The sequence below is a fragment of the Castor canadensis genome, chromosome 2 (assembly GCF_047511655.1).
Source record: "Castor canadensis chromosome 2, mCasCan1.hap1v2, whole genome shotgun sequence".
Taxonomy (NCBI): domain Eukaryota; kingdom Metazoa; phylum Chordata; class Mammalia; order Rodentia; family Castoridae; genus Castor; species Castor canadensis.
Genome location: NC_133387.1, coordinates 105214573 through 105227832, shown reverse-complemented (window position 1 = coordinate 105227832; position 13260 = coordinate 105214573). Strand labels below are relative to the sequence as shown.

At 47.3% G+C, this 13260-nt stretch overlaps 1 non-coding gene across 1 annotated transcript; it reads right to left on the bottom strand.

The window, feature by feature from the left end:
* Nucleotides 1–6091: 6091 nt before the first annotated feature.
* Nucleotides 6092–6223, bottom strand: LOC141421116 (small nucleolar RNA SNORA9). Its single transcript, XR_012445791.1, has one exon. It is a non-coding gene; the product is annotated as a small nucleolar RNA SNORA9 (small nucleolar RNA).
* Between the last annotated feature and the right edge of the window lie 7037 nt (nucleotides 6224–13260).

Here is a 13260-nt window from a genome sequence, read left to right as displayed (position 1 = left end):
GGGGGCCACAGTGAGGAGTAAACTAGAGGCTTCTTGTCTAACCCTCAGAGGGGCCAGTAGTGGGGACTTGCCACACACAATTCCCCACCCCAGTGACCAGGCAGGGGCAGAGGACTCTGTGGATTCCTCTGGTGGGCCTGGCCTGTGATGGGATCCCTGTGCCCATCCTTGGCTTTCTCTCTCCATCCAGCCTTATGAAGACAAGGCCACACCTCCTAGGGATCTTAGCCTGTCATCATGGAGTTTGTAGATATAGCAACATATTTAGGAAGCAGTCCACCTTGTCAAGGTTCAGGTTGGTCTCCCAAGCAGTACTCCTGACTGCAGGGGTCTGCTCTTATGCAGTAGGCCAGTCCTCCCCGCCAGGGTGGGCCTGGATGGGCCTATCATCTCTCCTCTCCTTCAGGAAGGCTAGATGGCAGGGAGGCTAGATGGTAGAATTCCGTGTTCCCAAACTTGAGTCACTCATGTGGCACCTTTGAGATTTGTATTCACAGACACTTGTTTAACAATCGTGCTTCAATCATTTAATTTCCTTGTTTTTTATTTTTTTGCAGTACTGGGGCTTGAACTCAAGGCCTACACCTTGACCCACGTCACCATCCCTTTTCTGTGATGGGTTGTTTTGAGATAGGGTCTCCCACCAATTATTTGCCACTGGTACCTGGCAATTATTTCATTTTTTAGGCTTTAAATTGATAAAGCAATTTTTTTTCTCTAAAATGCCTTAAAAGGAAATATATCTAATAAAATTGCAAGCGCTTATCTAACAACCTGGTCAAACTAGGTACCACGAGCAATAAGGAGTCATGGCCCTGAAAATTCTCCAGATCCAAAAACAGGACTCTGAGGTGTAGGTGGCTCACACCTGTAATCCTAGCTACTCAGGAGGCAGAGATATGATCTCTGGCTCGAAGCCAGCCTGGACAAATAGTTCTCAAGACCCTATCCAAAAAAAAAAAAAAAAAAAAAAAAATCACAAAAAAAGGCTGGTGGAGTGGCTCAAGTGATAACAGTGCCTGCCTAGCAAGCATGAGGCCCTGAGTTCAAACTCCAGAACTGACCCCCCACCAACTAAAAAAAATAGGGCTGGGTCCGGCCTGACACTCTTCTTAGACAAGTTCAGGGTTGTTTGATCCTTCGAAGCTCTGACTAGGGAGGCCCCCTCTGCACCCCCAGCCTCTTGGGTGGTGCTTTTGAAGGGTTTTCCAAACCTAAGCGGCAGTCTGGGGGTTCCCACCTTCAGCTCCCTTTTCAGTTTCACTTCCCCAACCCTGAGGGAGTCAACCAGACCTGGGGTTTATATTACTGATTTTAAAAGAACTGACATGGCTGAGTTCCAGGAAAACCTTAGCAACACTGAAATTTGAGCTTCATAAAATTTTTCATCTGTCATGAAATAGTACTTTTGGGGTTTTCTTCCTCTAACCACTTAAAAAATGTCAAGCTCCTTTTTTAGTTCAGAGATTGGCCTGTGGGTGGAGCTACAGACACTGGTTGCTGGGCGACCCTGGGTGGAGCCCTAATCATGACTGAACCTCCTCCACCCCAGGGTTTTGCACAATTGTTCACCTCCTGTTGCCTCACTGGATTCCCATGACCCACTCAAGAGTTACTGCCATTCTCATTCCTCATCTATTGAAGCCTGGGCCCAGAGATGACGTCACAGGAGGGAAGCTCTTTACTGGGCTGGACCAACTGCTGAGTCTTTCCAGCAGTTCAGTGGCTCCTGTTCTGATTCAAGGGAATGGCCAGATGGTCACTCTCAGCCTGGTCCTCAGCAGGCAGTACAAGTGGTAGGCTTGTTTGGGACATTCCTTGGCCATGTTCCTTATATGGTCAGACTAGCAGGGCTCAGCAAACATGGCAGGAATGAGGGCAAGGCAACAGGGTGGGGGCCACCACCCACTCAGGCGTGTTGGGGAACCCTGGCGGCCAGGCACTCTTACTATCTCATCTAGATCACTTACAGGATACCTCCCTGTGCCCTTGCCCCTTTTGCCACAGCCTGCTAGCTCTGCAGCTGCCCTCAGTAGCACTCCCTGGTGCCAGGTAGGGCACTCCCTTGGAACAATCCTACACAACTGAATCTCAATTTCGGATCTGCATTAAGTTTATTTGAAGGATGTGCCAGTGGCTCGTGCCTGTAATTCTGGCTAGTTGAGAGGCAGTGATCAGGAAGATTGTGGTTTGAAGCCAAAGTATCGAGACCTTCTCTCAAAAACAAACATAAAAAGGACTGGCAGAGTGGCTCAAGTGGTAGAGTGCTTGCCTAGTGTGAGGCCCTGGGTTCAAACCCTATTACCACCAAAACAAAACACTTATTTGAGTCAGGCATGGTGGCTCACACCTGTAATCATAGCTACTTAGGAGGCTGAGGTCAAGAGGATCCATGTTGAAGGCCAGACTAGGCAAATAGTTCAGAAACCCCACCTACAGAATAACCAGGGCAAAACAGACTAGAGGTGTGTGGCTCAAACACCTGCTTTGTAAGGCGTTAATTAAAAAAAAAAAAAAAAAAAACCCAAATGAACAAAAAAACTATAAAACTGATCTGACCTCATTTGAGGATATACTGTGGGATCAGTTGTAGAGGAATGGCTTCGAAGTGCTCTGAAGCTCTGCATTGTACCTACAGACCACAGAGCTAGTAAGGTGCTGCTCCCAACCTAGACCTGACCAAGAAATGTAGGGAGTCACAACCCCACAGCTGCAGCTGAGACCGTGGCCTTGTCTGATGACAGGAAGCAGTGTCATCAAGCTGGATGAATTGCCCTGTGGGTGCAACCTGTGAGGGTCTATGCCTACTTTCCACTAAGAGCAAGCTACCTGGGGTTTCTTGTACTTTCTGACCTCAGTTGAATACCAGTGTATCTGAAAAGACAGATCCCATCAGCCTAAGTGATTCCCCACCCCAGTTCCTCTGTGTACCCCATCACTCCCACCACAAGATTGGCTGGTAGTCACTGCTCTGTGGTGTCCACCACCCCAATGTGCCTAGTCAAGCTCAGTCAGGTGGAGCACACATAAGGTGGTCTATAAATCCCAAGTGGCCATTTTCGAGGCAGGAGAGAATGGCAACAGGTGGGCTCCCTGGGGACTCATCATGCCCTCAAGAGGTTTCATAACCTCTACACCTGGCACAAAAAGAATCCGGGATGAATTGTATTTAAAGCCGTGTTTATTAAATATCTCATTTTTCACTCAGAGGATACCAGGGCCGAAGGCAGCCAGACTCTTTATTCCAAAAGCAGAGAACCTCAGGTTTGGGACCCAAACCTGATCACAGAAGTCTGTCTGAAACACATCAGCCTGGGCCACAACCAGAGCTGCTGACATCTAGAAGGCTGAGGGAGGCTTCAAACTCCCTTATTCCACTTAACAGGTGTCAGTGTGGTCAAGCCTGCTTTTTCAGTATCCATCATCTGTAAAAACGAAATTAGAAACACCAGGTACGCTGTTAAAAACTGACACAACACAACCACCACAAACCAAGATCCCTCCTGACCCCACCCTCAGTGACCCAAGGCCTGGGCTTGCATTTTGCCCAGCATCCATGCCCACCCCAGCAGACACACTGACCTCCTGTAGGTTCAATCCAGACCACAAAGGCAGTCAAATATCCCCAAGAACTAGGGTCCCATGAGCCCAGATATGAGACAACCACCTCCAAAGAGTCTGTGAGCCTAAAGACAAACTTCCCAGGGCTCATCACCTAACTTCTGACACAGCAAGGTCAGAGTAGGGAAAATGAACATAAGCCAGGGCTGGCAGAGTGGCTCAAGTGGTAGAGTGCACCCCTAGGAGGCTTGCAGCCCTGAGTTCAAACCCTAATACCACCCAAACCAAAAAACCAAATAAACATTAAGCCAGAAGTGAGCTACTGGTAGAGCTCCCCGCACACTCACTTACTCCTGCACTGGCTTCTCAGGGCAGCCAGCCAGCCACGAAGGGTTCACCTTGCCCTGTGCTCAGACAGGAACACTGGGTGCACCCACTGGGGAGGCGGATGTCAGAACTAGAAGGCCTGAAATGCCCCTTGTACATAATAAGGTAGGTAACCTGCCAAGTCCTCAGATGCCAGCAGAAAATACAAAACGTGCCAGGTGTGGTGGTGCATGCCCATACTCCCTGCACTTGGGATGCTTAGGTGGGACTGCAAGTTCAAGGCCATCCGTCTCAAGACCCTGTCTCAAACAAAGAACCCAAAAAACTCCATTAGAAACAAAGGACAGTGATTCACAGGAAAAGCAGTAGCCAGAGGATCAGCCTTTCCCACTACTCTCAATCCCCAGTCCCTGCAGGGTAACACAGGGCAGTCTGAAGTCACAGGCACACGCAGGGGGTGCCAATCCCAAGTGGACAAGGAAGCACACCTGCTCTTTTCTTGGGAGAAAGACACCAGCTCTTACATTCTAGGACTGCTGCAAACATTTCTGAAAAAACATCTGGGAGAAAGGGCAGCCAATGTCCACTCACCAGACTGCAGAAGCACAAGACCAGAGGCTTCCTGATGCCAAGGCCGGGGTGCTCACCAACTGTTCCTGCGCTCAAAAGTCACTCAGCTGCAACTCTTGACCTCCAAGAGAAAAGGTGCCGCTCAGCCCAGAGGAACACAGAGCTGTGCTGTTGGTGCCCTCAGTACAATGGCAACTTCCCATGCCACCTTCTGTTCCCAGTGAACCTGACACCACAAGAAATGGGGGCATTTTCCTCCACCCGAACTTCCTACCCTCTTTTGGATTCCATTCAGCCTCCCATATCTGCCGCAGAGTATAGGGTAGTGCTAGAGAAGTCAGGCATCACATCTCAACCTGCCAGTTTCTAGTTGGGCAAGTGCAGGCACATAACTCATGGCCCCATCCGCACTTGACCTAAAACCACCCATCATGATGCTCAACGTTTAATGCAGGTGAAAAACTAAGATCTGGCATGGCCAGGGGCGGTGGGTAATCGCCTCTAACCCCAGGTACTCCGGAAGTGGGAGGAGCACAAGTTAGAGGCCAACTTTGTCAAAAAGTTACCAAGACTTATCTCAAACCTAAAACACAAACAAAAAGGCTAGGGGTATGGTACCGGTGGTAGAGCACTTGCTTTCCCTGCATGAGGCCCTGGGTTTAACCCCCAGTGTGTATGGCAGGGGGATTCTGGTACAAGTCAGGTCTCTCACCAGCAACAGCACCTTTACTGTCTTGAGGCAGTCCTGTAGGATTAGGACACACTCACCTTGCCCTCTATCAGCTCCAGGCACTTGGACCCTCTGCGGAGCTGAACCCTTGACTTTCTTGGGTTTGCCTTCTAACTGCAAATACTCTTTCCGGCCAGTCTCTCAGTGCAGGGCTCTTCCTTGTTACTCTTTCTGCTCTGGCACTCCTACCACCATCACTCCTCTGGGCTTCATTTCCAACTTTTGTAAAGCATTTTTTTTTCCAGTACTGGGATTTGAACTCAGGACCCCACACACTACCACTTGAGCCACTTTGCAAGCCCTTTTTTGTGATGGGTTTTTTTTTTTGAGATAGGGTCTTGTGAACTATTTGCCTGCACTGGGTTCAAATGGTGATCCTCCTGATCTCTGCCCCAGAGTAGCTAGGATTACAGGCATGAGCCACTGGGGCCTGGTTGTAATGATTTTAAGGGCATAATAAAATTAGTACTGAGCCTGCAGCATAGCAAGCATTCAGTAGCTTCCTTTGCCTTATACTAGCTCTGTTCAAAACTTCTTGCCACATTGGGCGCCCGTGGCTCATGCCTGTAATCCCAGCTACTCAGGAGGCAGACATCAGAAGGACTGAGGTTCAAAGCCAGCCTGGGAAAATAGTTCAAGAGACCCTCTCTCGAAAAAACCCATCACACACACAGACACACACACAAAAAAAAGAGCTTGTGGAGTGGCTCAAGGTGGAGGCCCTGAGTTCTAACTGCAGTACTGCAAAAATAAATAAATAAACTCTTCTTGCCACTTGTGGCTATTGTGCTCATGAAATGAGGCTACTGTGAAGAAAGTGAATTTCAAATTTACTTTTAATTTTACTTTATGTGTCAAATGGCTGCCACATCAAAGATCTTTACAATAAAGGAGCAGGCAATGAACTGTCTGAAATTTCTATAACCTTGCTCTGGAGGAAGCAGGGCAAGGCCTCAAACCATCTCAAAACTGTTCTGGCAAGCACTGTAGGAATGCACAGGTCACGGCAGACCCTAGCACGCTGGAGGCTTGCTACCCACATTCACCCAATCCCCCACACCCTAGCACATGTTCTCCCCTGGCACCCACCTCAGGACCTTGGGGGGCTGAACTAGACACAATGAGCCTGGTTCCAGGAGCCCATGGCTACAGGACTCTTTTCATTAGGAATGGTTCAGAGAAATATGGGTTCACTTAAAAAAAAAAAAAAATGCCTTCACAAGGTGACTTACCTATTCTTCTTCCAGAGTAGCTGCTGTGGGTCAGTCCACCTGGCCATGACTCCCACCTAGAGGATAACAAATGTAATCAGCTCCAGCCTAGGCCTCTGATTTATCAACCAGTTCTAGCATGCCCCCCCAAAATAAACCCAGCCTGAATTCCTTAGGTTTTTTTTGGTTGGGGTTTGACCACAGGGCCTCCTGCTTGCAAAGCAGGTGCTCTAACACTTGAGTCACACATCCAGTCTATTTTGCTCTAGTTATTTTGGAGATGGGCGGGGGTGTGTGTGTGGGGGGGGTGTCTCCTAAACTATTTGCCTGAAGCTGGCCTTGAACCTCGATCCTCCCGAGCAGCTTGGATTAACAGGCGTGAGGCACCGGTGCTAAGAATGTCTTGTTGCAGGTCTCCCACAAGGTCACAGGTCCCATCCCTCCAGGTCACCCACAGTGCTCTGACGCACCATGCACCCCACTTCTCTCCGGAAGGAGACCCTCAGAAGCACGGCGTGTTTCCCCGTACGTAGCCCATGAGTCTACATTCCGAACACGCGCGGCTGCCTGGGCTCTAGCGCCGCTGGCGCCCTAACCCCCGACAGCATGGCCTCTCGTGCCATCCGCCACCGACCTCCGAACCTTACAATCTCCACCCGATCTAAAGACAGGACCGGCACCCCTGGAATCCTCGATGGCAGCGGATAATGAAAATAGCCAAGAGAAACCCACCAGCCACAGATACGAAGCACGCACGTTGCTCACGCCGCTGCGCATCGCGACGTCACCGCGCAGACTCCGCCCCCGAACCGCGCGCCGGCGCCACGTGATCTCTCCGGCCAGCGCCATAGGTACTGGAGGTGGGAGCTAGAGACTCAGACCTCTGCCTGTCCTAAGTGGAGTGTGCACAGCCATTTGCGTCTCCTTATTGACCCGGAGGCTGGAGTTATCTCTTCCGCCCGACCGGAGTCCCGTAAAGGACTAAGGGGCGGGTTGCGTCCCGAGGGGTGGGGCTTGCGGGGGGCCGGTGCACAGACTTGGGGTGACCCGGATGTCATGGATTTAAGAATGGACAGTCTACCTGTGGGACTAGCTTGAGGGACAAGGGATTCAGATGGAAAAAAAAGTACAAGTTAGAGGTAGGGCTTGAGTGTTTCTTGGGCAAACATTTCTTTGAGAATTTCTCTTCTCCCCTTTTAAATACATTCAAGGTTTGGTTTTTTTTTTCTTGCAATACTGGGGTTTGAACTCAGGGCCTACACCACAAGCCCTTTTTTTTCTTAATGGGTTTTTTCGAGATAGGATCTCCCGGACTATTTACCTGGGCTGGCAGGAACCGCGATCCTCCTGATCTCTATCTCCTGAGTAACTAGGATTGCAAGTGTGAGGCACTGGCACCAAGGTTTGTTTTTTGGTGGTTCTGGGGTTTGAACCCTGGGCTTCATGCTTGCTAACAGGTGCTCTACTGCTAGAGCTACACCTCTAGCGCTCATTCAAGGCCTTTTAATGGCTAAATAAGCTTATGGCCACACACAAGTCCGGAATGTTGCCTGGAGGCCATCTCTTTCCAATGTTATTTGTCAAGAGACTTAAAGTCCAGTCTTTCAGTTTCCTGGGAGGACAAAGGCCTAACTTGTCAATTGACTCCCAGGTTGCAAAAGCTACCTGTGTTTGTCACTTTTCCTTGCTGTGACAAAATGCCTGAGAAAACTATTTAAAGGAGGAAAAGCTTGTGTCAGCTTACCCTTATGCACACGTGGCTTCTGGGCCTGAAGAGGTGGAGAGTGTGGTGGACTAAAGCTACTCACCTCATGTCAGCTGTGTGTGTGTGTGATAACACCCTTCAAAGGCATGGCCCAATGACCTACTTCCCTCAATTAGGTCTCATCTCCTAATTGTTCATTTGTTGTTGTTTTTGTTTGTTTTTGTCAGTATTGTGGCTTGAACTCACTGCTTCATACTTGCTAGGCAGGTGCTCTACCACTTGAGCTACTCCTCCAGCCCTTTTTTTGTTTTGGGTTTTTTCTGAGATAGGGTCTTGGGAACTGTTTGCCCAGGCTGGCTTCAAGCCTCCCTCCTCTTGATCTCTGCCTCTTGAGTAGCTGGGATTTCAGGGATGAGCCCACCAGCACGAGGCTCTAATAGTTCATTTGTAACTGGGTCCTAGGCAAGAGACCCAACTCTGGGGCTTCCTATGTGTCAGGTCTGGCCACTCTCCCCACTTTGCAAAATAAGGAGGCAAATAGTGGTTAAGGGCAGAGATGATTAGGTATGAGTGTGTCGTGGGAGGCTTGGTGCCATGGCTCAAGCCTATAATCGTAGCTACTAGAGGCAGAGATAGGGAGGATCCTGGTTTGAAGCCAGCCTGGGCAAATAGTTCGGAGACCCTGTCTCGAAAATACCCAATACAAAACATGGCTGGTGGAATGACTCAAGTGGTAGAGCATCTGCCTAGTAAACATGAAACCCTGAGTTCAAACCCCAGTACCACCAAAACACACACACACACACACAACAAAGTAAGCATGTCAGCCCATTTTGGGGATACAGACATGAGCTTTAGGTTTAAATAGAGAAAGAACTGGGGCAGTAGGGCGAAAGGTGTGTGTAATTAAACAGTCCTGGTCGAAGTGTGATTGTTGGTCAAAAGCGAGATCTGCTTGCTCATTATTAATGTCAGGACTGGTCAGGCAGGGCCTGGCCACATAAGAAAGTCTGTCGCCTGGAGGAGCTTCAACCCCCCCATCACAAGATGTTCATAAATAGGCCTGCCTTCCAAGGTGGTTGCAAGGTGACTGTAGGAGAGAATGGCACAGATACAAAATGGAAGCAGAGATGTTAACTTTTTATCCTGCTTTTTACCCTTTGGACATTAGCAGGCCCTAGTATGCAGTCAGTGCTTTTCAGCAAGAGTAGTTTTTAAGTACCTGTTATACAGTCAGCTATGAACTCACCAGTGAGTTCCATGAATGAAGCTAGCTAGTACCCTTGTGAGGGGAACAGACAACAAGGAAGGATAAATGGCATAAATGGCTTTGGGAATGTAAAGGAAACTAATGGCACAAGTAACTTTGTCTTAGATAAAGGAGCATTCTTGGGCTGGTGGTGTGACTCAAGTGGTAAAGCACCTGCCCTACCAGGCATGAGGCCCTGAGTTCAAACCCTAGTACCACCAAAAAAATAAAAAAGAGAGAGGCTCAGTTTCTTTAAAAAAAAAAAAAAAAGGAAAGATAGAGGAGCATTCTTAAAGACAAAACTAGAATCTAAAGAGATAAAATATAAACCCCTTAAAGCAGGTTTCAGGGACCGGATGGACTAACAAGGCCTTCTAGGAATGTTCAGTTTGATAAGGATAGGGTTAATTGGACTGCTAAATTAGGGATCTCGTGGGCTTCAGCCATCCTTTGGTTTAGCTCTTTCACTAAGTCCCACCTGTGAGGGTGCTTTGCTATTTTTTAAAAAATTTTTTATTAGGATATAATGACAATTCTGTATTATACATTCGTTATATCGTCCTCATCGTCTGTCCCCCTCAACTCCCTCCGCACCCACTTAAAGCAATTGCAAGAGGTTTCTTTGTTTTATTTCATGTAAGTGTATGAAGTCTGTCCCATATTCCCTCACCTTCGTCTCGCTCATTCACCTCCCCCTTCCGCAGGTACCCCACACACTGTGCCTATTTAAGTTGATGTTTAAAAGGGTTTCTCAATGTGTGTCCACACATTACCTTGGTCCATTCAAACCATTCCATTACTCTCCCTTACCTTTGCTAGCCTCTCAGTAAACTTTGTGCTTACTTTAACTCTTAACTCCTGGTCCGACGTCTTTAGTCATCAACTACACCAAAACACGAGCTCAGAAACAAGCTCCAGTATCACCCTTGTATTCCAGTCACCTTTCAGTAATGCAACCAGCTGTGTACAAAGCCTTCAGCACGGAGCCCTGGGGGACACTTCATGTCAAACCAGAACACTACATAATGTGATGGGTGGTGTCTACTGGCTTTGGGAAGAAATGGGTTTCCCTCTTGTAACTCCTTTAGTGGGTTGCCCACAATTCCATCTGTGAGTAAAGTTAGGTCTTTTCTGTCAAAGGAGTTAATGTGTAGATGCCAGCTAATCTCCCCAACCCTAATATTAAACTTCTTAGTGAGTAAAATGTCAGCCCGCCCCCCCCAGTCCCATCCCCTATTTTCAGGGGACCTTCATTATAAAAATGTCACTTCATTGGAAAACCTTATGCTTACCCCAAACAATAGCTAGCTGCAAGTGTTGTGAGTTCAAGTGTGGCCCAATCCTCGTGAGGGACAGGGAATTGTGTCAGGATATAATCTGGGTGGACTTCCCACCCAGGTGTGTTCTGCCTATCAGACTCTGGTCTGTAGCTGCACCCTTCTGCAGAAGTAAACTTTTCTTTTTGCCTTGCTGAGTGACTCTGAGTGCTTCCTTTGATCATAGTTTGGGAGCGGCATTTCTAATGCCCACCCCATTAGAATTTAATGTTTACTCAGTTACAAAATAGTTTCATCTTCTACCTGTGTGGATAGGTTTTTTGGGGTTGGGAAAGATTTTTGATTTTAATTATATTCAGGGTAGTGGAATCTCCTGAGACTGAGAAGGGTGTGCTCTCTTAGAGACATTGCTAAGCTTTACAGGACCATAGTGTTCTGAAGGGGGTTAGATTAGGAGAGGTAGACAATGACTGACTTAACAAGGGTCTTGGATATCAGGCTCAAAAGGTGACACATTGGTTCTGTAAGTAGAAGCGGACCAGTGTAACTTTTTTTTTTTGCAGTACTGGGGTTTGAACTGAGGGCTTACACCTTAAGCCACTCCATCAGCCCTTTTTTTTTATGATGGGTTTTTTCAAGATAGGGTTTCATGAACTATTTGCCTGAGTTGGTTTTGAACCTCGATCCTCCTGATCTCTGCCTCCTGAGTAGCTAGGATTACAGGTGTAGGCACTGGCGCCTGGCTGCAACTCATGTTTTATGTACAGTGCCTAATTAATACATTCGATCATATTACAGTATATAAATCCCTTTTTTCATTAAATGCATAAATGCCAAGAGACAGATAGGACAGGGCTATGAATTCCAGATTACCAGCTGGTTGTTGTGTGACATTCCTATGATCCCATCTACTCTGGAGACTGAGGATGAATCCTTTGAGTCTAGGAGTTTGAGATCAGCCTAGGCAGAGCAGTGAGACCCTGTATTGGTGGGGAAAAGAAAGGTAATTCCAGATTACTGGTATGGGAACTAACACTCACCCAAGGGGAGTGGTTTGCTTAAGATCTCTTAGATCTTAACTGCTGAGGCAGGTTCTCCTAGTGCAAGGTTCTCTGTTATTAGATGAGGGAAGAGAAACAGGCAGATCAATAGTTGTGGAGACTAGGGTATGTGTGTGACCCAAAAAAGTTGGGCTCTTCTAGGAAGGCGATCTACCACTTGAGCCACTCCACTAGTCCTAAGGTGGGCTCTCCTAAGGAACTGAGCTTTCAAATAAAATGAGAACCAAAAAATTCAGCAGAGAAGGGAAGATGCTTGCTTATTGTCCAAGTAGTAAGAAATGACAATAAAATGTAAAGGTTCCACTGCAGTGGTACTGGGAAGCCACCTGAGCCCTGGTCTGAGGCAGGCTAGAAGTAGGAAAAGTTTGGGGCTCATGTAGGTTGCCCAGGGATGGCCCAGACCATTTGTTCCTTGCTGGGAACCATCCATGCCCTCCCCACTCATTCATTATTGGATGGGAATCACCTGGCTCCTCCCTTCTCATACGTTATAGGATTTAAAAGCAGGCAGATTCTACCTGCACTCCCATGCTCCCTTTGTACTTCCCTTCCCTAACTTTTAATAAACCCCATTTACACCCACGCATTCTGCTTGGATTCTTCCATGCTGGAATGCAAGAACTAAGGTCTTCTGAAAACACCATTTGCTGTTAACATGTCAGTCTATGTCAGCAGTATTTTAAACACTTATCCATATACTGAGAAGAACTTCCAAAACCACATCTCAAATGAATAGCTGCATTGCTCTTCTAGGCCAAGGGCCATACACAGGGGAGGAAAAAGTTTTCTCTTTTTTTTTTTTTTTGTGGTACTGGGGTTTGAACTCAGGGCCTACACCTTGAGCCACTCTACCAGACCTTTTTATGTGATGGGTTTTTTCCAGGTAGGGTCTTGGACTATTTGCCTTGGCTGGCTTTGAACTGAGATCTTCCTGCTCTCTGCCTCCTGAGTAGCTAGGATTATAGGCGTGAACCACCAGTGCCTGGCCTTTTCTCTACCTTAAAGACATTAAAGGCTCTTAAAAGACATTAAAGAGAAAAAAGCAGACTTTCATGTATATACTTCATATACATGAGAAACACTGAAGAAAATGAATAAGTCTTAATAGAGGTGACTTACAATTCAGGCTTAAAAACCCTTTTGTTAGAATGTGACACAGGTTACTCCAGCGGCAACTGCACACCCATGTTTATTGCAGCACTATTCACAATAGCCAATTATGGAAACAGCCAAGATGCCCCACCACTGACGAATGGATTGTGGTATTTATACACAATGGAATTGTATGCAGCCATGAAGAAGAACGAAATGTTATCATTCGCTGCTAAATAGATTGAATTGGAGAACATCATTCTGAGTGAGGTTAGCCTGGCCCAAAAGACTAAAAATTGTATGTTCTCCCTCATATGCGGACATTAGATCAAGGGCAAACACAACAAGGGGATTGGATTTTGATTACATGATAAAGCGAGAGCACACAAGGGAGGTATGAGGATAGGTAAAATACCTAAAAACTAGATAGCATTTATTTGTTGCCCTCAAAGCAGAGAAACTAAAGCAACTGAGGCC